Source organism: Anabrus simplex, chromosome 1, assembly GCF_040414725.1.
Source record: "Anabrus simplex isolate iqAnaSimp1 chromosome 1, ASM4041472v1, whole genome shotgun sequence".
NCBI lineage: Eukaryota > Metazoa > Arthropoda > Insecta > Orthoptera > Tettigoniidae > Anabrus > Anabrus simplex.
The window spans coordinates 821419929-821443927 of record NC_090265.1 but is presented as its reverse complement, the minus strand read 5'-3'; positions in this window follow the sequence as shown (position 1 = coordinate 821443927).

Sequence of the window (23999 nt, the reverse complement as noted above, 5' to 3'; positions counted from 1 at the left end):
GAACGTATCATCGCAGTACCGAACATGTGTCTGAAAAATTAAAGACAAGGCTTTCGCGTATACTTTGCCAATATCGTCATCTGTTAATAACGGCGTGTGACCTCTGAAGATGCCTGGAGTAGGTCTTTCGAATTGACACCTTACAGGCGACCTACGACTCTGTGAGGATTGGGCCCTATTTATGGTTAATTTTAATGCTGAAGGCATCTCGCACACTCATTTCTCGAGCTACCGGAATCAATCAGTTAAGTTTAAAATCCCATAACCAGAATGGAAATCGAACCCGAAGACCCTTGGACTGAAGGCCAGCGCGATGACCATTTAGCTATAGAGCCAGATAATTCTTGTCCTATCCCAGAAGTGATGCCGCTCCTTCCATGCACACTCCAAAAGCAGGCAGATTCATGTACCAGTTTGACCACATACCAGACCCTGCCATTGGCAAATCTCTTGCAGTACCGGGATTGGACCCTGAGGCTTCCGAGGACGGAAGTTAATAACACAAACACAAACCGTTACGCCACGGAGGCCAAAATTCCCGGATATGCCGTATAATCGTGGTGCATCCCGTATATAAGGGTCAGTCATTTAAAAACGGAGCACACGTGGACGTAGGAATAGGATGGTGATCCTAGTCAATTTTCGTTTCCTACCAGTGAAAACAGCACACCAAAAATGCAGTCGACATTCTGGCACGTGGAACATTGTGTATGACTGGAACACCGCTGATGATACTGTATTCATCATTCAGTTCTTAGAACGGAACAAATGGATTTTCTGGAGAAAGGAACTGCTGTTAATGCTAAGGGCTATGTCGAAACGTTCATGAAACTGTGATAGACAGTAAAGGCAAAAGCGTCTTGACCAACGTTTGGAATATATAATGTTTCCCCTTGACTATGCTCAGTCCTTATGTTTTACTCTAGCGCCAGAGTCTTGAATATGTTACTACACTGTTAAAAATCCGTAACTACAAATAGAAGCCCAACCTTAATACAATAGATATTTGTCAAGTTGTTTGTAGTTTACATGGATCATTTGCTAAAATTTTAAAGTGGCAGGGAGGGATTCAGTTAGGTGGAAATGTAGTATGCAATCTGGCCTATGCTGACGACTTGGTCTTAATAGCAGATTGTACCGAAAGCCTGCAATCTAATATCTTGAAATTTGAAAATAGGTGCAATGAGTATGGTATAAAAATTAGAGTTTCGAAAACTTGATGTCAGTAGGTAAAAAAATCAACAGAATTGAATGTCACAGTGGTGATACAAAGCTGGAGCAGGTAGATAATTTCAAGTACTTAGGATGTGTGTTCACCCAGAATGGTAATATAGTAACTGAGATTGAATCAAGGTGCAGTAAAGCTAATCTATATGACTTATCTGTGTCGGTGCGACGTAAATCAGTAAAGCTAATGCAGTGAGCTCGCAGTTGCGATCATCAGTATTCTGTAAGAAGGAAGTCAGCTCTCGGACGAAGCTATTTTTACATCGGTCTGTTTTCAGATCAACTTTGCTTTACGGGAGCGAAAGCTGGGTGGACTCAGGATATCTTATTCATAAGTTATAAGTAAGAGACATGAAAGTAGTGACAATGATTGCTGGTACAAAAGGTGGGAACAATGGCAGGAGGGTACTCGGAGAGGAGATAAAGGCTAAGTTAAAAATGAACTCGATGGGTGAAGCTGTACGAATAAACCGGGTTCGGTGATAGGGTCATGTGAAGTGAGTAAAGGAGGATAGATAGCTAGGAGAATAATTGACTCTGTTGTGGGGGGTAAGAGAAGTAAAGGGAGACCGAGACTATGATAGTTAGGCTCGGTTTCTAACGATTTAAAGATAAGATGTATATAACTAAATGAGGCCACAGCACTACTTACAAATAGAGGATTCTGGTGACGTATAGAAATTCACAGAGGATTGCAGACTGAACGCTGAAAGGCATAACGTTATATAATGATGATATATGTATGTTATTTACAATTGTCTTTACGTCGCACCGACACATATGGGTCTTATGGCGACGGATAGGAAAGGCCTAGGAGTGGGAAGGAAGCGGCCGCGGCCTTAATTAAGGTACAGCCCCAGCATTTGCCTGGTGTGAAAATAGGAAACCACGGAAAACTCTCTTCAGGGCTGCCGACAGTGGGGTTCGACCCCACTATCTCCCGGATGCAAGTTCACAGCTGCGAGGCCCTAACCGCACCACCAACTCGCCCGGTGTGTATGTATGTTAATTAATATTGTATTGATTATTTAACAGGGGCCGATGACCTTAGATGTTAGGCCCGTTTAAACAACGAGCATCATCAAGTTTATTTAACAGGGTCTCCGGAAACAACGTGAACCGTGTATATGGGTGTTAGACAGTTGGTCATACTGATAAATAATTTGAAAACAATAATTCGATATGTCGCACCGTATTCAATTTATCAGCTGCTGAAATTAGATAAGCAGATCGGTTCGAGGGTGAATTCAAATGGGATTTGCGTGGCGATGTTGCTAAATCTTCGCGTAGCTTAAAGCGAGCTTGAGAGCCATGCCGGGAAATCATTATTAAACAGAAATCGATGGTGTGTTTCAGGCGTTGTCAATGTAGTGTAGAATGTAGTAATGGCAGTAAGATTTTAGCACAGAGGATCGTGTTCATATCTCTCCCCTGGCGAAGAGTTTTCTTGGATTCTTTCTCTCGAACCGGCTTTTAGCTACGTTCAGATTTAGGAAAACCGCCTCGCAAAACCTCACTTGAATTCGTCCGCGAAGCGATACGATTGACTAACTTTCATAGCTGATAACATGACAACGGTGCGAGAGGTCGAATTACATATTTCAAATTATTTACCTTTATGACCAATTTCCTAAGGCCCTTATACGTACCCGTTCACGTTGTTTCCGACCATCGCGCGTATCATTTCTTTTTGCACACATCAAACGTTTTCCTTATACTTTGCTTTATCTCGGATTAGATACACAAAATTCGGAAATAATTTCCGGTAATTTTTTTTCTTGTTACATCACGGGAAAAGGAATTAACGGAATGTCACGAATCTTTTTTAAATTTAGGGATAACCAGTTCATGCACTAGCCAAATAAGTAGTAGAATCAAGAAGTTCATGGTCTGACCGTCTATTGTCGCTGTGATGCATTACAGCGGAGGGTTTTCACGACAGGATGTTGCCGTGACACTTCCTCGCTACTCCCAGTAAGAGGCAGTTGTGTGCATACAGTATAAGCAGAACTATGGTCTCTGTTGTGGAGGGTAGTTGAATATCAGTGGCGGAACTTGAGAATGTCGTAATTTGAGCATCAGGAAAATTTCAACTTCTACCAAAAAATTTGCCAAATCCGCTAGTGTCAAATGGCCTCCATAGCCTGTATCTAATAAATAAATAAATAAATAAATAAATAAATAAATAAATAAATAAATAAATAAATAAATAAATAAATAAATAAATAAATAAATTAATAAATAAATAAATAAATAAATAAATAAATAAATAAATAAATAAATAAATGTTTGAGGTGATCAAGACGAAGTCACCATGAGGGGAAAAGGACGCGAAAATTCAGATCTTTGAACTGTTTGGTGCCAGTCCAGGAACTTATTGACTGTAGCAGGTGCACACACAATTAGTACCAGTCAAAGAGGTTATTAACTGTAGTACATGAGTACACACTGTAGGCCAGTCCACAAACTTATTGACTGTAGTTATATTATTTCATTAGGATAAGCGGTATAGCAATATGAAAGGGCGCAGCATAGGGAATTTCAAATATTACCTATATCGACGTACTGTAAAAAATCAAATCTGTGAGAAAGATTGATATTTTATGTTTCATAAATATTCTTATCGAAAGAGGAATAACAGGGAGTTTCAACTTGAGAACATGGGTTAACGCTCACGGTTTGCCCGGCTGTGTCTAGCATGGCTTACACTTATTTGTATCAGGCTCTGTATTTTCATCTCTCTTATCCGAACAACCTTAATGAACTATAGTTCTACGAGGCTTACAAGTTGTTTTTTACATTGTAAATCAAGGTTGTTCAACCTCACGCACCTTTTGAGCCATTCTTCCCGTGAGATGTTCCGCGATTTAGTAGGTTCTTTCTCTTGAACATCCCTCAACACCGGAGCTTTCTTCCTAAATATGGCCCTCTCCATTATATTATTTCGTCTTACACCAGTTCCCGCATGTCCTTGTGCACTTCCTTCAGCCAGCAGGGATTAGATTTACATATTTCCTGTAGATCATAAAAGGTTATCCTTCATTTTTTCATAAAGTTAGTGTGATCTTTTGACTCTCACATACAACTCCTGGAAAACAAAACCCTCGGATACTTTCTTAGGACTCTAAATCTTTCTGAGGAAATTCCTTTCCTTTTTCTCATTCGATATTTCATCGTTGCGCCTCGGAGTACTGCTATGTGACAATATTGAAACACTGACGCGCAGCACACGTATAACAGATACAATTCATGCAATACTTGAAACTTAAAAGACAGAATCTATCTGGTCAGACTTCGAACTATCATCACGCAGCGGTTTCTCTAGGCGCAACGACGGTGTTTTATATTTCTGCTAGTGTTTCTGCAGCGTAATGTCATGACTACTACGCAGTAGTGTTCTTCTTCTAATTCTTCTTATTGTCCAACTCCTTGACTGAATGGTCAGTACTGAGGCCTTCAGTTTAGAGGACCTTCGGGCTCGAATGCAGGCGAGTTTGCTTATATACTTCTCGCTCTGAGACTGGGTATTTTTGTTTGTCCCAACACCTCTCTTCATATTAACACAACACACCCCACTACAAACCACCAGAGAAACACGCAATACACAATACGGTTGGCGCTACGAAGGGCATCCGTCCGTAAAGTAGGGCCATATCAAGATGTGTGACATAGTTCGCACATGCGACCGCACAGACTTGGGAAAAGTAGTATATTATTGTTATTATCATTAAAATTGTAGTGGTTAATGTGATATTATCCTGAGAAATTAATATTGAATCCCGTCCATCCAACAGGAATGCAGGTCCTCATCTACATGATTCCAACATGGATGCTTGTGTATTACGGTCTCTGTTGGAACATCGATACTCAGCTCCAGATAGTGGTGGCTTTCCAAGAGTACTTTTTATCCCGGTGTGTCACACTTCTGTATTCTTCATCGATGGGTGAGTTTCCTTTTATAAATCACTTAATTTTTCACATGAATTCAATGAAATTTTTATTCTTTTGACGGCAACATAGCCCCAATGGTGATTTTTAAAGATCTGTTGGAAGTTTCTGATACTGTCAATGATAGGATGTTACAGCAAAATGTTGGACACTTGAAATCTGGCACGAGGAGCTGAATATGAAGCTCAGAGTCACGGCGGTAATATGTCTAGTTAATGCGAGATCAAGGCAAGTTCCTCTCAAAGTTATCGGGGCTAGCGTATTTTGGACGCATCATAAGATTTTGTTTGTACAAGTCGCTTTACGTTGCACCGACCCATACACGGGTCTTATGGCGACGATGGGACAGGAAAAGGACTAGGAGCGGGAACGAAGCGGCCGTGGACTTAATTAAAGCAAAGCCCCAGCACATGTCTAGTGTAAAAATGGGAACCCACGCAAAACAATCTTCAGGGCTTCCAGTAGTGGAGTTCGAACACACTATCTCCCGAATACCACCTAAAGGCGAGATTCCACTGAAATTCTGAACTTCTACGTTTTTCAACCAATCACCTCCAAATTTTAACCACGTACGCATGCTCTTACGAAAAATATTCACACAAAGATCTGAGACGATTGACTAATTATTTTTCGAGTTATGTGTCCTTTTATGTATAATTTCCAAGCAACGTGATAAAACTCCTTGTGTCACATTTCTTTTAATTTTCAAGCGAAAATTTGCAGAACTATTCCTAAACACTCAAAGAATTAACTGATAATATGCATTTTTGTTTTTAGACACGGTATGCGGGCGATACAAATTTTCAAATTTCTCTGACTTGGAAAATTTGAAAAAAATATTTAATTGCAAATTTAAAGGGCAAACATTTTAGTAATATTCATTTGAACCTAAAATGCAACAGTACCATTCAACCCTTATGTACACTGGGAGATTTATTGAAAGTTTCACTTGAATTCGATAAGAACTATTTCGCAAGGAGCTTTTTGTATGGGAAGAAATGCTGAAAAATATAACGTGAGAAAACAGCAATTCAAAGTTCAGACAAACATACTCACTTTGGAACTGGCCTGCGCCATACGTTTCCCCTTCTGAAATCCTTTTTCCCTCTTCTTTTGATATTTTCCTCCATTTCAACAACATCCTTTCCTGCTTTTGTTTACAACTCTTCGTTCTCTTGCTGTTGGTGCAGCGTCTGTGGTCCCGTTGTTCGCTGATGGTCAACGTTGATAAGATAGTAGGTTCATCACTCATGCTGGTCACAACTTGGCGGGCCTTTACACACTCCATATTGACCTCCATCACAGATTTAATTACTGCTGGTTGCAGTTTATTTTTGGAAACAAATGTTTCCTTAGGGCAATTGTTCCGTAGACGCACAATGTAACACCAAAATATATTTAGCCGGTCGTCGTTAGAGAAGCTCTTTCAGTGCATGTTGATGTTCTGAGGAATTGCTCCGGAATGAATGTAGATGAATGCGAGCATGAATGTGAAGTTGATTTCGTGGATGGCATTGAAGAATTCAGCGAGACATATATCGATAAATGAGCAGGTTTGCTCGGTCTGGTTGATGAAGGTGACCTTCAGGGGCTGCTAAGTGCATTTGGTGGAGACATTCCTATACATGGCCACTACGTCGACACCATTAGTGGTTGATGAGATGGGGTTGTTCTTTGTTAACTTGCGTAAAGCACTCGCAGTAGCTAGTGGGTACGGGGTCCTTGTCGCCATGCATTAAAGTTTTGATCATTACCAGGTAGTCGCATCGTTGTACAACCGCTCTTGTTTACATATCGCCCTCCGACTCGGCACATTCAAATTGCGTACCAGTGTGTGAGTGCGTACGGAGTCTTTCAGAACTTTTGCTCCGCAGTTATCACCGTGGGGAGCAGAAGACTGTCAAGTCATTTGAATTCCTCACCGATCTTCCTCTTAGCCAGTGACTCCTTCCCAGTTCAAGAATCTGGTTTGGGTGTCGCTGGTAACTACCTTCTACATTGGTAAGCCTACTGAGTGACACATAGGCTGCTGAGTCGAGTATTTGTAAACGATCTTGCTGAATGTACCACCCTAAAACTTGTTAATGGTAATACCACAGGCGGGCAACAGTGGAAACTGTTTTCATTTACACTTGACGGTTTTGGTGTGTGAGATGCTGACTATGCGCAGCTTGAGTAAGCCTCAAAATAACGAGAGTTTACCTGGCTCACTGAGCACACGAGGGCGGCACTTAATCTTCGCGTGTGTGCCGACAGACTCATGTGGGAACTCCAAGCAAAGGGCCATTGTCAAATGTCTGTGCTTCCGCATCTGCTATGTGTCTTTGAGTTTCGGACATCGCGACAGCCAACACAGGTGCACCTGATGGTCCTGCAACCGGATGGAATCGGTTGTTGCCGTCGATGTTGCCAATGTCGTGTTCGATCCGATGCTGCTCATCTTCTTCTTTGTTGAACTCAACAGTATTGACATCGTCAAAGCAGACATGGTTGATGAATCTTAAACACTCCTTGTGTCACTGGCCGATGGATCTTAAAAGCTGTATAAGAGGGTTGGGGAAAAAGTCATGACAATGATTTTCTTTCTTGCAGATACCAGCTCGTTTCGAAAATGCGACACATACAGATGAAATGACGGGGTGGGAACTACATATTGAACCCATAACCTTTGTGCGGACCAAAGGGTTCAGTAAGTGGACATTGAGGAACACGCGAACATTGGGCCTTATATATTTATTACGGTAGTGCACAGGACAATACAGGTTTCATGGTGCAGAATAATTAGAGCCAAGCACACCTCCTACATTATAGCACAGCACACATACAGTTGACCTGACAAAACTGGGTCTAATGGCCATCAATGTAGTCCCCTGCAACTTTCACTAATCGCTGCCAACGATTGACGTTTTAGTTCCGGTTCGTACACCTTGGCCTAAAATTCTTCGATGGTGATTATTCGTGACAGGAGGTGTCGCCGACCTGTTGCCAGCGTGCTAGGTGGACGGAGCATGTTGCATATCGCATACACATTCAACTTCCGTCAGTGCATGTGTTTCGCACCGCGCTGCGAATTTGTGCAGATACAGCTCTGTCCGTGATATCCTGTGGATAGTGCATTTTTGGACGCCACTTGTCTTCTGTAACTCCAGTAGCGTTATTCGAACCCCACTGTTGGCAGCACTGAAGATGGGTTTCTGTGGTTTCCCATTTTCACACCAGGCAAATGCTGTAACTGTGTCTTCATTAAGGCCACATCCGCTTCCTTCCCACGTCCGGCCCTTTCTTATGCCATCGTCACCATAAGACCTGTCTGTGTCGGTACAACGTAAAACAAACTGTAACAAAATCAATTTGTATATGCCATTCTCCCAGATACGTCCAATAATTTCCCTTTTCCCTTTTCCGTTTTGTTTATTCTTCTGTCTGAGAAGGTATTCATTCTGTTGCGTACAAATCTGCTGGAATGATTACAGTTTTGTAGCGTCTCAGTTTACCATCCTGACATTTGCTGTATATCGTCGTTGAAGAAACTAAACCTCGTTTGTCCCAATGCTCTCCTTAACCACTATTTTCCGTAAGACTACTCATTCCTCCTAGGCACATATGCATATGCAGCCCATCAGAACAATTTTCGTTGTGTTCTTTTTCCTACCTATGCACGTACAGAAAAATAAACCTTACCATACCTTTCTGTAGGAATGTCTGTTTGCATGGCGTAGTTACGTACTCTTACAGTATAGTGTATTGAAGGTTTCATCTTCGTTTTTACTTTCGTATAGGAAAATGAATACAACGAACGTTGTTCTGCAGGACTGCACATCAATATGTGACTGGGAGGCTTGACCAGTCTTAAGGGAAATAATGGATAGGAAGAGCATTGTGACATTCGATGTATTGTTTCTTCACCGATGATGTATTCATCGCTGCGTTGTAAATTTTTCCGTTTTGTGAATTTGTGCGTTAACCCTTCTCTAGTCGCGCGAAAATTATTACGTTACTAGTCGCGCACGGAGGCAACTTCCGGGGTTAAGAATGCGCGTCATTTTCGTCCTTTGAGATGTTGTTGTGGCATGTTAGTTAGCAGAATTCTTCGGTATAATTAAAAGAAACCCTTTTAAGCACTTGTAGGTTATTTTTACACAGTTTGTTTGATCTAAAAGCAGATTACTGTAGACCTTAACTATGTCGAATGATCTTATGATTTTAAATTCGTGAGACTCGCCATTACCTATGACGATCACGTCATATGAAGTATGAAATAATATTTTTCTGAAATAAGTTTAGAAGAGCAAAACAACAAGGTCAAAGACCACCAAAATAAAAAATCATGCACTAAAATATAAAGTAATTTACTTAAGCGCACACGAAGGAAACGTCCAGGAGATGTCACTCGTTACAACAATGATCCCACACTTGCACACAGGATGCATGGTCTCGCCAAAATGCTGAAAGGACGACTCCAAATGAACAAGGAGAAAGGTATAGGGATGGGGAGACCCACAGTTCAACTGGGAAGTTCAGTACTGTGCAAAAATGAAATCGGTCCGGAGGAAATCTCCGTGAGCGACTAATTAAAGGTTAATGCTCTTCTTCTCTACCGCTGTCACTGTTGTTACATTACCTAAGTATTTGAATTTGTTGTCTCCTTTAATTTTTCTGTTTTTGTATGTTGGAATTTTTGCAGGTGCATTTTTTCATCTAGTGATCCATTCTGGTATTTTTCATAGAAAATTTGTAATTCGAATTTGGCTATTATTTCTTCACAACATTGTGCCCAAATAAAGAGCGTAATTGAAATTATTTAGCATATGAATTTGCTTTCTTCTCTTCCCAGAATCTCTTCGTCTTCTTGCTGTGGTTTTTCTTCCGTTCTTCCGCCCATGTTTTGGTGGTTCTTATCTTGGTTTTTTCAGAAAATGATGTTTGTTCAGTAAAGTCCTAAAGCTGGGCTTGTCCCATTTAATTTCACCTTTTAAACTGATTTTTTCTTGAATGTCTTCTTCAAATTCCATTTTCCAATTATTCTTCACTTTTAGTGAGGAGGCATAATTAAATATCGTTTTATTGAGTCTTTCATTGCCCTTTCTTTGAATATGGCTATAGCACTTCAATCATATGTTTTTCTGATAGGGTCTGATATTTTCTCACAAATCTAGCATCATTCAGGGCACTTCGTTTTCATCCACACTGCTTCTATATATTCTGGGCCAAAGATTTTCATTAGAATGTTCCTTACTTTCGCTATTATTATTATTATTATTATTATTATTATTATTATTATTATTATTATTATTATTATTATTATTATTATTTTGATTAGTTATGCCCAACTAAGGAGAGCGTGTGAACTTATTCAGCATAACGTTTCTTCTTGTCTTCCTGAAATCTCTTCATTCGTTCACTGTGCGTCTTTCTGCGTTCTTCCGTCCGTCCTGTAGTCTGTCTTTTTGCTTTATCAGAAAATTAGTGTTTGTATATGAGATTTCTGATTTTTTATGTCTTGTGTGATTTCTTCATTTATACCAATTTCCTGAAGATCTTTGTTTATTTCTCTAAGCCAGTTGTTGTGATGTTTTGAGGATACCGCGAGATTTAGTATTGTTTTCTTAGCCTATTGTTATCCATCCTGATTAGGGGACCATAGAATTTAAATCTTCTTTTTCTAATGGTGTCTGTGATTTTTTACGTTACTTGACATATTTCCTGTGATTTCCTTTTCATCCAAATGCCATTTTCGCATTTAGATCCTAGAATTTTCCTCTCTTGTTTTTAGATGTTTTATAATTTGTGATTTGCTACCAATTATCAGAGTTTCTGATGCATAAAGGGCTTCTTGGTTGACAACTGTGTTGTAGTTACGTAATTTTGCGTTTTGGGATATAGATTTTTGTTGTTTCTGCTCCAGACAATTTTGTATGCTTTTTTTGTAATTTTGTAATTCATTCTTTATTTTCCTGCTGATTTATCCCGTTTAGTTGTATAATTTCGCGTAGGTATTTGAATTCATCTACTTGGGAGATTTTCCCATATCTAGTGATTAGAGGATGGTTGTTAAATCCTGATTTTGTACCCTTCATGTCATTTGTCTTTTCATATGAAATTTGCACACCTGTTCTTGTCGCTATTTCATGAAATTTTGCTACGGACTGGAGTGTTTCTTGTTTGTTGTTGGAGAGGATTGCCAAGTCAACTGCAAAGGCAAGACAATTGAGGTGAATTTTGTTTTTGAGAAGTCTACCAATATTGATCCCTTTAGTTTCATTTTTCCATTCTCGAACGACTTTTTCCAGAACTAGATTGAATATTAGTGGTGATAATCCATCGCCTTATCTGACCCCAGTTGTAAATTCGAATAGCTCTGAAATTTCTCCTAAAAATTTAACTTTCTCTGTTGTACCTGTAAGAATTTGCTTGATCAATTCCGTGTTTTTCTGTCGATTTGAAATTCCTCCAGTATGCTGAATAGAGTCTGTCGGTTTATTGAATCATAAGCTCTTTTGAAGTCAACAAAGGTAATTATTGTTTGATTTGTTTTACGAATTTGTAAAATTGTTTTTAGGTTTAAGATTTGTTCTGGGCATGATCTTCCTTTTCGAAACCCTGCCCTATATTATCCAATGAGGCGGTCGGTTTGTTTTTCTGATCTATTCAATAGGGCTTCAGAGAAAATTTTGTGAACGACTGATAGTAAGGAAATCCATCTGTAATTGTTTATATCTGATATATCTCCTTTCTTGTGGAATGGGTGAATTAGTGCACATTTCCAGTCTTCTGGAATGTTCTCAGTATTCCAAATGATCTGTATCATTTTCTGAATTGCGTAAGGCATTTTCTCACCACCAGTTTTAAACATTTATTATAATCTTTCAATTCTCGAATTATATGCATGATTTCTTCTAAAGTGGGATTTTCTGAGTCTGGAATTGGTATAGGTTTCTCAAAGGTTTTGTGGACTTTCAAAAAGTCTATTAAAATAGTCTGCAAGAAGATTGCAGTTTTCTATGTTATTTGCTTCTAATGACCCATCTGGACGATTGAAGCAAAGACTGGGTGCTTGGTAATTTTGAAGTTATTCTTTACAATTCTTGTAGTAGTTTCTGAAGTTGTTTTTCTGGAAGTATTTGTCTATTTCCTTCAGACGGGTTTGGTCATTTTTTCATTTTTCTGCTCTAATAATTTTGGATGTTTCCTTCTGTACTTTAAGGAATTCTTGCCATTTGATTTCAGATTTATGAGAGTTCCATATTTGCCATGCTCTAATTCTTAGTTTTATTGCTTTGTAACATGAGTCATTCCACCATTTGTGTGTCCGTTTTCTAGGCGGTGTGCCAATTTTCTGCGATGCCTTGCATACTATATTTTTTACATTAATCCAGTCTGAGGGGATATTTGATGGTAAATGATTTTAAAAATGCTGAGTAATTTTTTTGCGTTTTCAATGTTCCCATTTTGGACATGTTAGGCTGAAACTTCACTTTTGATAAGGACAAGTAATGATCTGAATCTATAATTCCTTTTTTGACCTTAACATTCATGAATTCTTTTTGGTTTTGCCTGGTAATGGCTACATGATTAATTTGAAATTCGCCCAGATATAGATTGGGGGATCTCCAGGTCATTTTCTTTCTGCGTAATGACACAAGAAGTGTGTTGACATCAGTTTTAAATTTAAGATTTTGCAGAAGTCTAATCTTTCTCCACTTCTGTCTGTTCTGTTATGTGCTGGATATAATCCTACAATACTACTAAATTTTTTCTTTACCAATTTGTGCGTTGAAGTCTCGTAACAATATTTTGGCATGGTGTTTTGGTATCACATTTGAAACTTCCTCCAGCATTTCCCAGAATTTATCTACTTTACGTGGATCTTTCCAAATGTGATTATTTGTGGGAGCATGGGCATTAATTAATGGGCAGCTTTGTTTCCTGATTTGATCGAAAGGAGTGAGATTCTTTCAGAAGGAGACGTGAAATCGAATAGGCAATTGGTAAGGCTTTTCTTGACTGCAAAGCCTGTGCCGTACTGCAATGGAGTTTTTGGGGAAGGATATAGATGGCTTCCCTTTATAAATTCTGTAGTTCCCCGATTCCATGTGATTTTCGTTTGCATATCGAGTTTCTTGTATGGCAATAATTTGAATGTCAAATTTGTCCAATATGTTAGTTACTTGTTTTAATTTGCCAGTTTTAAGTACTGTGTTGATGTTTAAGGTAGCTATGAAGTGTTTTGGCTTCGGTGGAAGAGATTTGTGAAGCTTCGATTCATTCCCGCATGACGTTCTCGGTCGAGATAAATTAGTTCTTGTACTAGGGCCTCATGTAATTGTTTTGTCAACTGATATTTTCATCATACTAACGAGTTGAAGATAGTGGGGATATCGATCGAAGTAGGTCTCAGGGATACAACTGCGGTACTGAGCCTTAGAGGTTGCCTCAAGATGTTTCCTGGCTGTTATCCGCTACTTTATCCGGGCTTGGGACCGGTAACAGCAACCACTGAGCTACTCAATCTACCCAGTGGCAACTGCAGGCCGATTTTCTTCATCTTCTTCTTTTTATTTTTCGTGGTGGTATTGGTGCTTGTGGTGGGGGGAGGGAGTAGTATTGAAACTTCACAAATATTTTTCTAAATTTGTTTTTTAAAAATTCACTTTGGCATAAATTAATATTGTACACCAACGGGTTTGCGAAGGGTCGAATTTGCGTTTTGTATTTATCGGCCTGTGTCAGTAATGGCCTAAATATTTCAGCCTGCTCAGGTTTCTTGTGCCTTGTACAATATTGGATGCCACGTAGGGTTCGGGCGCTGCCAACGTCAATTAAATTAAGTAACTGATACAGATTTCTATGTATGACTACGTTAACGAATCGTTCAATACTCATTCCGTTGCCGCTCATTGTATGTATTGTCTATTTTCAGTTAATGTGGAATTATCCTTATGGCGCCATTTGTCTGTACGTGGGATTCAAATTTCTGCTCTACCTCTAAGTAAACTAAACTCTCCACCTATAAGCGAGAGCTGCTCACGATCACTCGCAGTGATGACAAGATGTGACAGAGATTCATTACAAGTGAGTATACATTAATTACGCTAATAAGGGATACCTTTTTACTTATAAAAAACAAACACTCATGGTATCATCCTCAATAGATGTGTTTAATGTGAGTTTTCTCTGTTCTATTTAGTCTTGCACTTTGTCCATCTTGTGAAAAACTCTAACTGTTATTGCTCGTATTATTATGCTCGCACAAGGAACGGACACAGTTTATCGCTTGTTTATGAGCAAATTTTGTAGCGGAAACCGTGCGCGGAAGAAATAGTATATACATGTCTCTACGACTGTTTGGAGTTCGCTCTCAGTTTCGAGTGAGTACAATTTCTATACAGTTGAACTTCAATTCTTTCTTCCTTTATACTTTTCTCTCTATCTGTAGTTCGCCGAAGTTGTGTATTGCCGTGGGTGGTGCGGTTATCTCAGTTCCTTTGTAAGGACAGTCTGCCTCACTAATTTGTACATCAATCTGGAGAGAGTCATTTTTGACAACCGTAGACATCTTTTCAGGAAAGCAGCTTTATCATTTTGCAGGAGATCACTTTTTCTTAATTATAGCAGCATATTATTTGTTATCTATAAGTTAGTTCAGGGATCAGTTGGCCGTGCGGTTAGAGAAGAGCAGCTATAAACTTGCATCAGGGAGATAGTGGGATCGAACCCCACTGTAGGCATCCCTGAAGATGGTTTCCTGATGAGACAGTCTCTCGATATATATCTCAGCGTGTATGCCCTGCTCTATGGTATAATATGGCTGTCACAGCGTCTTTTAATTATCAAACGTGTGGGAGGTTCTGTTTAAAAATCACACCTTCACTGACGTTGAACTTCAGACACATTTTCGTACTTTATATATCAGTTTAAAATACATGTTCGTCCCTCAAACGTCAGCCACACTCCGGCCACCATTCACTAACCTGACATACTAAAGCTTTTTTTTTTGTTGAAGGAGTTCTTGGTTCAAGGTACTTACAAGGGTTATCCAAGGCTGTAATCTTTCACCTTTACTGTTCATGGTTTACACGTATCATCTACTGGAGCGTATAACGCAGCGGGGAAGGATTCACTTAGGTGGAAATCGTCGTTGCCGGGACAAAACCTCCTATGTGAAATATTTTAGCTTAGAACTTTGGCCGGTAAGGTTCTGTCATCTAAGGTGCAATATTGCGTGAATATTGTTAAGGCATTCTCGCTCTTCACAATGTATGTGTTGCGGGTCAGTATATCTCCAAAAATATTATCACATAGGAGGTTTTGTCCCGGCAACGACGAAATGTACTATGCAGTTTGGTCTATGCGGGCGAATTAGTTTTAATGGCAGACTGTGCTGAAAGCAATGGTATAAAATATGTGCAATGCGTATGCTATGAAAATTAGCCTTTCCCAGACTGAAGGGATGTATTAATAAACCTAAGAAAACTGAACGTCAGATTGGGAATACAAAGCTGGAACACGTAGATAATGTCAAGTAATTAGGAGGTGTGTTCTCCCGGGATGGTAGTAAGAGAGATTGAATCGAGGTGCAGTAAAGCGATCGCAGTTGCGATCAACAGTTATTCTCTAAGAAGAAATTCAGCTCACGGAAGAAGCTATATTTAGACCAACTTTGCTTTATGGGAGTGAAAGCTGGGTGGACTCACGATATCTAATTCATAATTCAGAATTAACAGACATCAAAGTAGCCAGAATGATTGCTTGTTCAAACAGGCAGGACGGTACTCGGAATGAGGAGATAAAGGTTAAGTTAGGAATGAACTCTATTGATGAAGCTGTACGCATAAACCGGATGCGGTGGTGGGGTCATGCGAGTCGGACGAAGGAGGATAGATTGCCTAGGATGACAATGGACTCGGTCATGAAGGGTAAGAGAAGTAGGGGGAGACTAAGACGACCATTGTAGGACTCAGTTTCTAATTATTTAACTATAAGAGGTATAGAACTAAGCGACGCCTCAGAGCTAGTTAGAGATAGAGTATTGTGTTGGAGATTAACAAATTCACAGAGGCTTTCAGACTGAATGCCGAAAGGCATGCCAGTCTATTATGAAGATGTTTGTGTATATGTATACTTATTCGGAGGATTCCATATTGTAATTATAGTAGATTTTCATGACAAATCGATAACATCATGGTATGTTCATCCACAGATGTCGCTCAAAACAACACTGCCCTGCAATCCTCGATGGATTATATTCTTGGGTGATATTTCACCATACGACTTCTTCCAGAATATATACATCCCGTTCGACTGCGAATTGATAACTGTAAAGGATGATATCAATGGGGGAGTGATATTAACAGAGTTCTATCAGCCTAGCGCTGACTCTCCGCTACAAGCTCACCTCTGGGGAAGATGGAGTCCTACCTTAGGACTTGTTGGTCCGGCATGGAGCTTTCGCCAGAGAAGGAATGATCTGCAAGGGGCAACACTGAAAGCTGTCATCAAGAAGGTACGTTGTAATAATAGGGGGGTCAAAGACGATCAAAACAAAGTTCTATGAAGTGTTGAAAACTGTAGGATTCACTCAGTTTTTATTCAAGGAATGCTCCTATTTTTGTTTATTACTACGGTAGTATGGTATCTGTAAAACTAATAAACTGAAAAATTAATAAAAATAGGTTCAGTATATACGAGTCTGTAGATAAGCTGAAATTCTATGTCTTTCAAAATTTGAAACAACGCACAGACAATTCAATTAAAAAAATACTATTATCTACTTAAATTCTCAAACTGACTAACAAACATAGTGTACTATGTAGGACTTAAACAGCACATGTCAGCATGTTTTTCCAGGGTGAGTGAGAAGTTATGACTTCACGACCGACTTCATATAACTTAACAAGAAGGCTGGGAATTTATATCCACAAACGAAGTTCGAATTTTCACACAACACATGCACATCGAATGTCATTATTTAACATTTCACAGGCAATTTGTGATGTCATGTCATGATGTTACATGCATTTTACAAACATTTTCAAACTCTGAAATTGCCATTTATTTGGAACTTATTCAAGGTCACCGACTTAACGATGCAAAAAAAGTGGTGTTTGGTTTCATTCTGTTGCTGAAAATATCGAAACTTTGTTATGGATTTCCATTTGTCAAAACTACTTATGTGCACTTGTTTTGGCAGTTCGCAAATATGGTTACTCGAAATATTGTTTTAAAATTGAAATGCTACGGAGCTACTCAGGATGTATGTATGTTGGGTAATCAGCCCGAAATACATAAATTAATGAAATGAAATTTATGTAGAGTTCATATTAAATCAAAATAAAGGTTGATCGATTGTAATATTCCGTTGGATGCTTGGGGAGAGGGTGAAAATCAGGTAATGATAATTTTAAGAAGAAATATTGAAGGATACAAACATTCATTGCACTGTGAGATTTTACTATCGATTAATTGGCCGTACTAAATGATATAGAAGTGCTCATAATGTCGATTCGATCAGCAGTAATGTTTCAAATTTTAAAGACTGGACTGTTTTGGACATGCCTATTTCTATATTTCCACATGACATTTCAGTGTCACCAGATAATTTTGTAGGGTTTTGTGTGTGATTTAACTGCTCTGACTCCCCTCTTTTCTGTTTATTTTCAGTACTTACTTTTGACATTTTGTTCTTAATCATGACGTCATAAAACTATTTGAATAGATTGATAAAATATAACTGCATCTATGTTTGTCACTCAGACATGGTGAAAATTGGTAATTATGTTGCTAACAACCTTGGACCAGTTCTAGGAACAATCGGGTTATTTTCCCACCCCATATTCGTTCAGCCCTTCAGTGTGATGTGGAAGTAGGGAAATTAATTTTTCTTTTGAACTCAACATAAGCATATAAATTTGAAAGTAATGAAAATACCAACAATTGACTGTACTGCATTTCTCTTTAAATAGTATGAGCCACTTCTACTTGTGGGCGAATATAATGGCAATCCGATACCTACTGGAGGGTATTTTGGAGAAGTCTGGAAGATTCTAGAAAGAAATCTAAACTGCACGTGAGTTATATTTTTGTTATTTATATTGAACTAACGACACTCGTGTGCTTCACGGCATGAACAATCGCAATTAATCTTTAAAAACAGTTCCACTCTAAATTCACACAGCCATTGGTATGGACCATATTTCATAATACAGTGAAACCGGTACGCAACGTAATCTGATGGCATCACGTTTCTTTCCCGCTGAGCACAGGTATCGGTTGAGAACAGCAAACGTGATTTAAGGTATATTCCGTTTCCGCGTTGGACAGGTTCCGCTAAGTTAAGGAACTTTTGTACATATTTTAGATCAATATAAATCTTAAATAAATATTTCAGTTAATACCAGGTTTCCGCTATGTACAGGTTCCGTTGCAAACAGGATTCACTTTCGTATTAAAAATCAAGTGAATAAGATCCACTGCGTTATTCAAAAAAGAAACCAATATACAGGATGTAACAATAAGGTAATGCCAATTACGCATACGCGATGCTCCAGGGATACATCAGTGTATCCGGAATTCATTGCGGTGGCGGGTTCGTGCATGCATCATTGGTAGCGGAAGGCATTTTGAACACTTCATGTAAGGGAGAGTTTCATATGGAATGGTGGTACATTATGTTCCTGTATTTTTCCCATGATGTACTATGTACAGTTGAAGAAAATTAGTCTTGACATGGAAATAAAGTATTTCCGGACCCAAGTCCATATAATTGTTATCCTACGTGTGAACGATGTTTCCTGAAAGTTTGGCCTGCCTTATTGTTACATCCTGTATGTTTGGTAAGATGTGTATACAATATTTTCCCTGGAGAATTACTCAACATTTATAATACTTATAACTTAAACCTTTCGTAAAAGACTCCCCATTGCGTGAAGAGATCCTTACGCTTGCGTCCTTATACTATCTTGGTTCTGATTCCCAATTTCGAATCTACCTGCTCATCCTCCTCTATTTGTCTAAGCTCTAAGGGGTATGAGATTCTCTGGTAAGACGTTCTTGGTTTTAATGGTGGCTGAAAATAATTCATTAATCAATGTCCGTTTTGATTTTGAACCTGCCTTTACACACCACTACATTCCGACATTCAGTTAATGGTACAGATTAGCTCCTTATTATCCTAGATATTTCCCTCAACAATTTCTCGGGATTTCGTGTTAAAAAATAATTTGGAATTTAAAGAGTCTTCCAAGCCCAGAAAATGTACGGGGAAGTGACCGCTGAGTGAAAAAAGGTACTTGCTTGCGTATATACCTAAGTGGCGGCGTGCAATAATGATTACTGGAATGTCTAATGACTGATTTTCACGGCGATATTACTGTGTGCAGGCAGGTTACGTGAGAACATGAACAGGTAACTGGACGGCCACTCGCTAACATGTTCCTTTGCGTTACCCGTTTACGCGCCCCCTCGCGTACCTAACCCTCGTTTTCTAACACACTGTAGTAGGCTGTTATTTGGTACAGTTGCTGTCAACATATCGACAATGACTGTAGTATTCACCAACCGTTGGTGAATACACAGGTACCATTTTATTCTATGCAGAATCTGGTCGAAATGCAGCCGAAGCTCGCAGACGGTATGCGCAGGAGTTTCCAAATAGCCACCTGCCGTCCATAAACGTATTTCGTCACACAGGTTTGCAAATAACAAATAATGTATTGTTCAAGGCACATACAAACAACTTTTCGGTAGAGTGGAATGCCTGCATGGTTATAAATTAAGGAGTGATTAAACTTTAATTTTTTGCATCTTCGGCGTAGTTTCAAATTCACCCTGTTACAGAACGTGCTTAGTAAAATGTCTCGTATTTGTTTCAAATTCGAAATAAGCACGTTGTAGCGCTCCTTTGTAAACCAGCGGCTAGGCACCACGTTCATCACTAGATCACGTGGGACAGTGTGCGGGGCTGGAGGGCCACCTGGTATACTGCTTTGCTCCTGAGTCTCAATTTCGAACACTTCCCCCACCCCCAACCCACATGAATAATTTGACTCTGGCTCATTGTATTTTTTGTAAATTATTTGTGCAACTAGTTTTTATTAAATGTTAAGTACAGGTAGTATATTCCAGGTAACGCGCGGCTGTGAGCTTGCATACGGGAGAGAGTAGGTTCGAATCCCACTATCGGCAGCCCTGAAGATGGTTTTCCGTGGTTTCCTATTTTCACACCTGGCAAATGCTGGGGCTGTACCTTAATTAAGGCCACGGCCGCTTCCTTCCAACTCCTAGGCCTTTCCAATCCCATCGTCGCCATAAGACCTATCTGTGTCGGTGCGACGTAAAGCCCCTAGCAAAAAAAAATATATATTCCAGGTAACATTTTTAATTGTCCTACTGCTCGATGTGCTAATTTCAAATTTTAGCACAAATTGCTCCACATTTATATTTAGTCTTAAATTGCATTATACTCCAAAAATGACTTTCATATTGCACTAAATTCCAGGACTATTTAAAAACAATTTTACTTTTAAGGACGGCAACGATGGAATTATACAGAATCAAATGTTATATTCGTACCTATAAGTTTAACCTTGTTTCACTGAAGCGGCATTTTCCAAGCCCTCTTCTGAGCTTCCCTCTTCTGTCCAGTACGCAGTACTTCACTCCTCCGGACGACCAATGGGGCGAGCCATCTGGAAACCAATCGTGGACAGGGATAGTGGGTTTAGTACAGCGTGGAGAGGCGGACGTGGCGCTCAGTGGCTACTCCTTAGTGGCAGATCGAGCAGAAGTCGTGCACTTCTCACAGCCTATTCTTAGCTCCAGGTTAGAATACAGTTCTGTTCTTATTTACAATAAATACATTCATTTGAACTATTTTTTACATTGTCAAGTATGTCCAGTTCATTCCGGGTAAAATTTTAGATTTTTATATTTCTCAATGTGCAAACTCAGCTACTGAGCTCCATATCGTCGTTGCGCCTCGAAATACCGTTATGAGAATGTGCTGAAGGGAGAAATACTGACCTCATCACATGTAGCTCTTAAAACGAAAATTAATTGATATAGTTCATGCAATATTGAACGTCAGTTGACAGAAACTTTCTGGTCAGGGTCAGGAGCTGAATTATTATCTCATAGCGGTTTTTCTAGGCACAACGACAATATTCTAGTTTTAAGCTGCAGTGTACTCTACGAAATATTTTCAAATTGCAGCAGATTTCGTGGGATAATTTTAAACTGAACTCATCTTTGAGAAAGAATTTGAAGTTCCACTAAGGTGTAAGGGAAAGTTAAACATAACTCAGTTATTTATGAAAAATGGTGTTAATTTTCCCTTTGTGAAAATCAAATGAGACAATAAATCAAACTAAAACTGATAACGATTAATTTATCTGAATCTAATGAATTGTTTTAGAGAAACATCTATGCACAATTTTGAGTCGACAAGTATAGGATTCAGTGCGTCGAAAGCGGGAAATTGAGTCAGGGTCTATGAAACAAATACAAATGAAAGAATCAATTCTCTGTGATATGAAGAGCCGATGCCTCTTTGAGAAAAGAGTCTTCTATATGTATCTCAGTTATGGCCATCCATCAATTCTTCACATCACAGCCTACATGGCACATTTACCCTTCTCTACCAAAGGAGACCATGAGTTAATGGTTACCTACGGCCTTTGAAATGCAAGTATACTACATCCAATTCATTGTATATAATTACATAACAATATCTAACTTCCATAAATTTAATTTCCTCAATTAATTGGCTCAGAAATGAGAACATACATTAGTGATAGCACACTGAAACAATGAACAGCAGAGAAGAATTGCACAGCGCGACGCGCTGGCACATTCAGCCTTCTCCACCAAATTCAGCTTAGCACATTGCTCTGTGGCTCTACCCGTTGGACTTCCTTCCAACTAAACTAATGACCGCAGGCACAACCACAACTTACCCCCATATGCGGCATGGCTAATACATCCGTTTGATAATAAGGCGGGAGGAAATGAGAGTATTAAATAATGCCAGACCCAAGGCTGCAGGAGGTGTGAACGGTATTTCCAATAGTGTGTGGAAGGTGGTTGGGGCAAATGAACCGATATTGAGGGGGATTGTGAAATTCCTTAATAGGTTGCTGGAAACGGGGAAATTTTCGAGGAATGGAGGAAGGGTATTATGCCCTATTTATGAAATGAAAGGGGCTAGTAGCGATCCTAACAAATATAGAAGAATTACACTCCTAGACGCGTTGTCGAAGGTGTACACAGGGGTTTTGGCTAATAGAATAACAAATTGGTCGGATCAGTATGGTAGGATATCTGAGTTTCAAAATGAATTTAGGAAAGGAAGGAACACATTCGATAATGTTTGGATTCTGGACACCTTGATTACAAAGTATGTGAGGATAGCAGGCCGTAAATTATATGTAGCAGCGATTGACTTAGAAAAAGCGATACGGTCAGTAGGGAGGTGCTATATTTTAGATTAAGGGAGGGTGGAATGTTGTAGGAAATGACGGTGGCAATAGAAACAATTTATGAGGAAGTGTTTGTGATGATTAAATTGCAGGATGGAAGGATGAGTAAGTGTTTTGAATCGAAGAGTGGGGTGAGACAGGGGTGTAAGCTAACCCCGATATGATTTATATTATTTATAAATAATATTTTAGAGGGCCAATGAGGAGAGGCATGGCAATGTCCTTCGATCGGGAAAATGGAGGTTCCGGGGTAGCTATTTGCGGATGAACTATTGATTTTGGCTTTAACGGCAAGTGGGTTGCAAAAAGGGTTGGACAAGCTAGTTGAGTATAATAGGAAGTGGTCTCTCAGAGTAAATGTAAGAAAGACACAGACAATGGTGTGTAGGAAAAGGGGTTGGAGAAAGAATAAAAAAGTCTGGAGGCAGGATCAGAAAGAAATTAGACCACAGGGAAAAATTGAGTATCTAAGTGTAATAATTAGTAAGAATGGTTCTTGGAGGGAACAGTGTAGGAGGGCTAAATTTAAAGGAAGAAGAGCGCTTGCGGCAGTGGGGGTATTAGAAAAGAAATTTCCAGATGTTAATTACAAAATTCAGAAAACGGCATTTAAATCACCTGTAATGGTCAAAATGTATTTGGGGTGAAAGTATGGGGGATGGAGGAGGGCAGGGGTGTACTAAACCAGGTGGTGGCGAAAATTTAATAAGATCATGATAGACCTCGCGAACTGTACAGCTAATGCCGGTGCCAGATTAGTCTGTGAAGTTTCGATTTACGTTGAAATAGCTAAGAGGGTGTTCGAGTATGGGATTAGACTGGAGGAAGGGCAGGTGGGGTATTAGTACAAGGAACGCTTAGTTTTCAGAAAGGTATGACGAAAGAAGTTTACTGGATGAATAAGTGCAAAAAATGGTTACAACAGATTGGATTGGGGGTTATGGAGATGTTGCGGGGGGGGACGTAGGAATAAATGGGTATGGGAAAGGATAAAGGGAAGACTACTAGATATTGAAAGACAGAGATTAATAAGGTAATGTATAGAGAGAGTCTCTTTATCAGTATTAAATAAATTGGTGGAAGTAATAAACCCTGAAACTGAGTTTGAGGGTAGAAGGGATAAGAGAGGTTTGTATTGGTGGGTATTGGGAGTTCTGACGAACAGGGGATGGGTAGGTAGTGAGAATAATGATAGTTGTGTTTTATGTGGAGAGAGATGGGAGGGAGAACCTGCATATTTTCAATCAATGCTGAGCTTTGGGGGAGATAGAGATTAAACTACTAAGTAAGAAGGAGCTGGATAAGGTAGGGGAAAGCTATGAGATGGCATCTTGGTTATGTAGAGAGTGG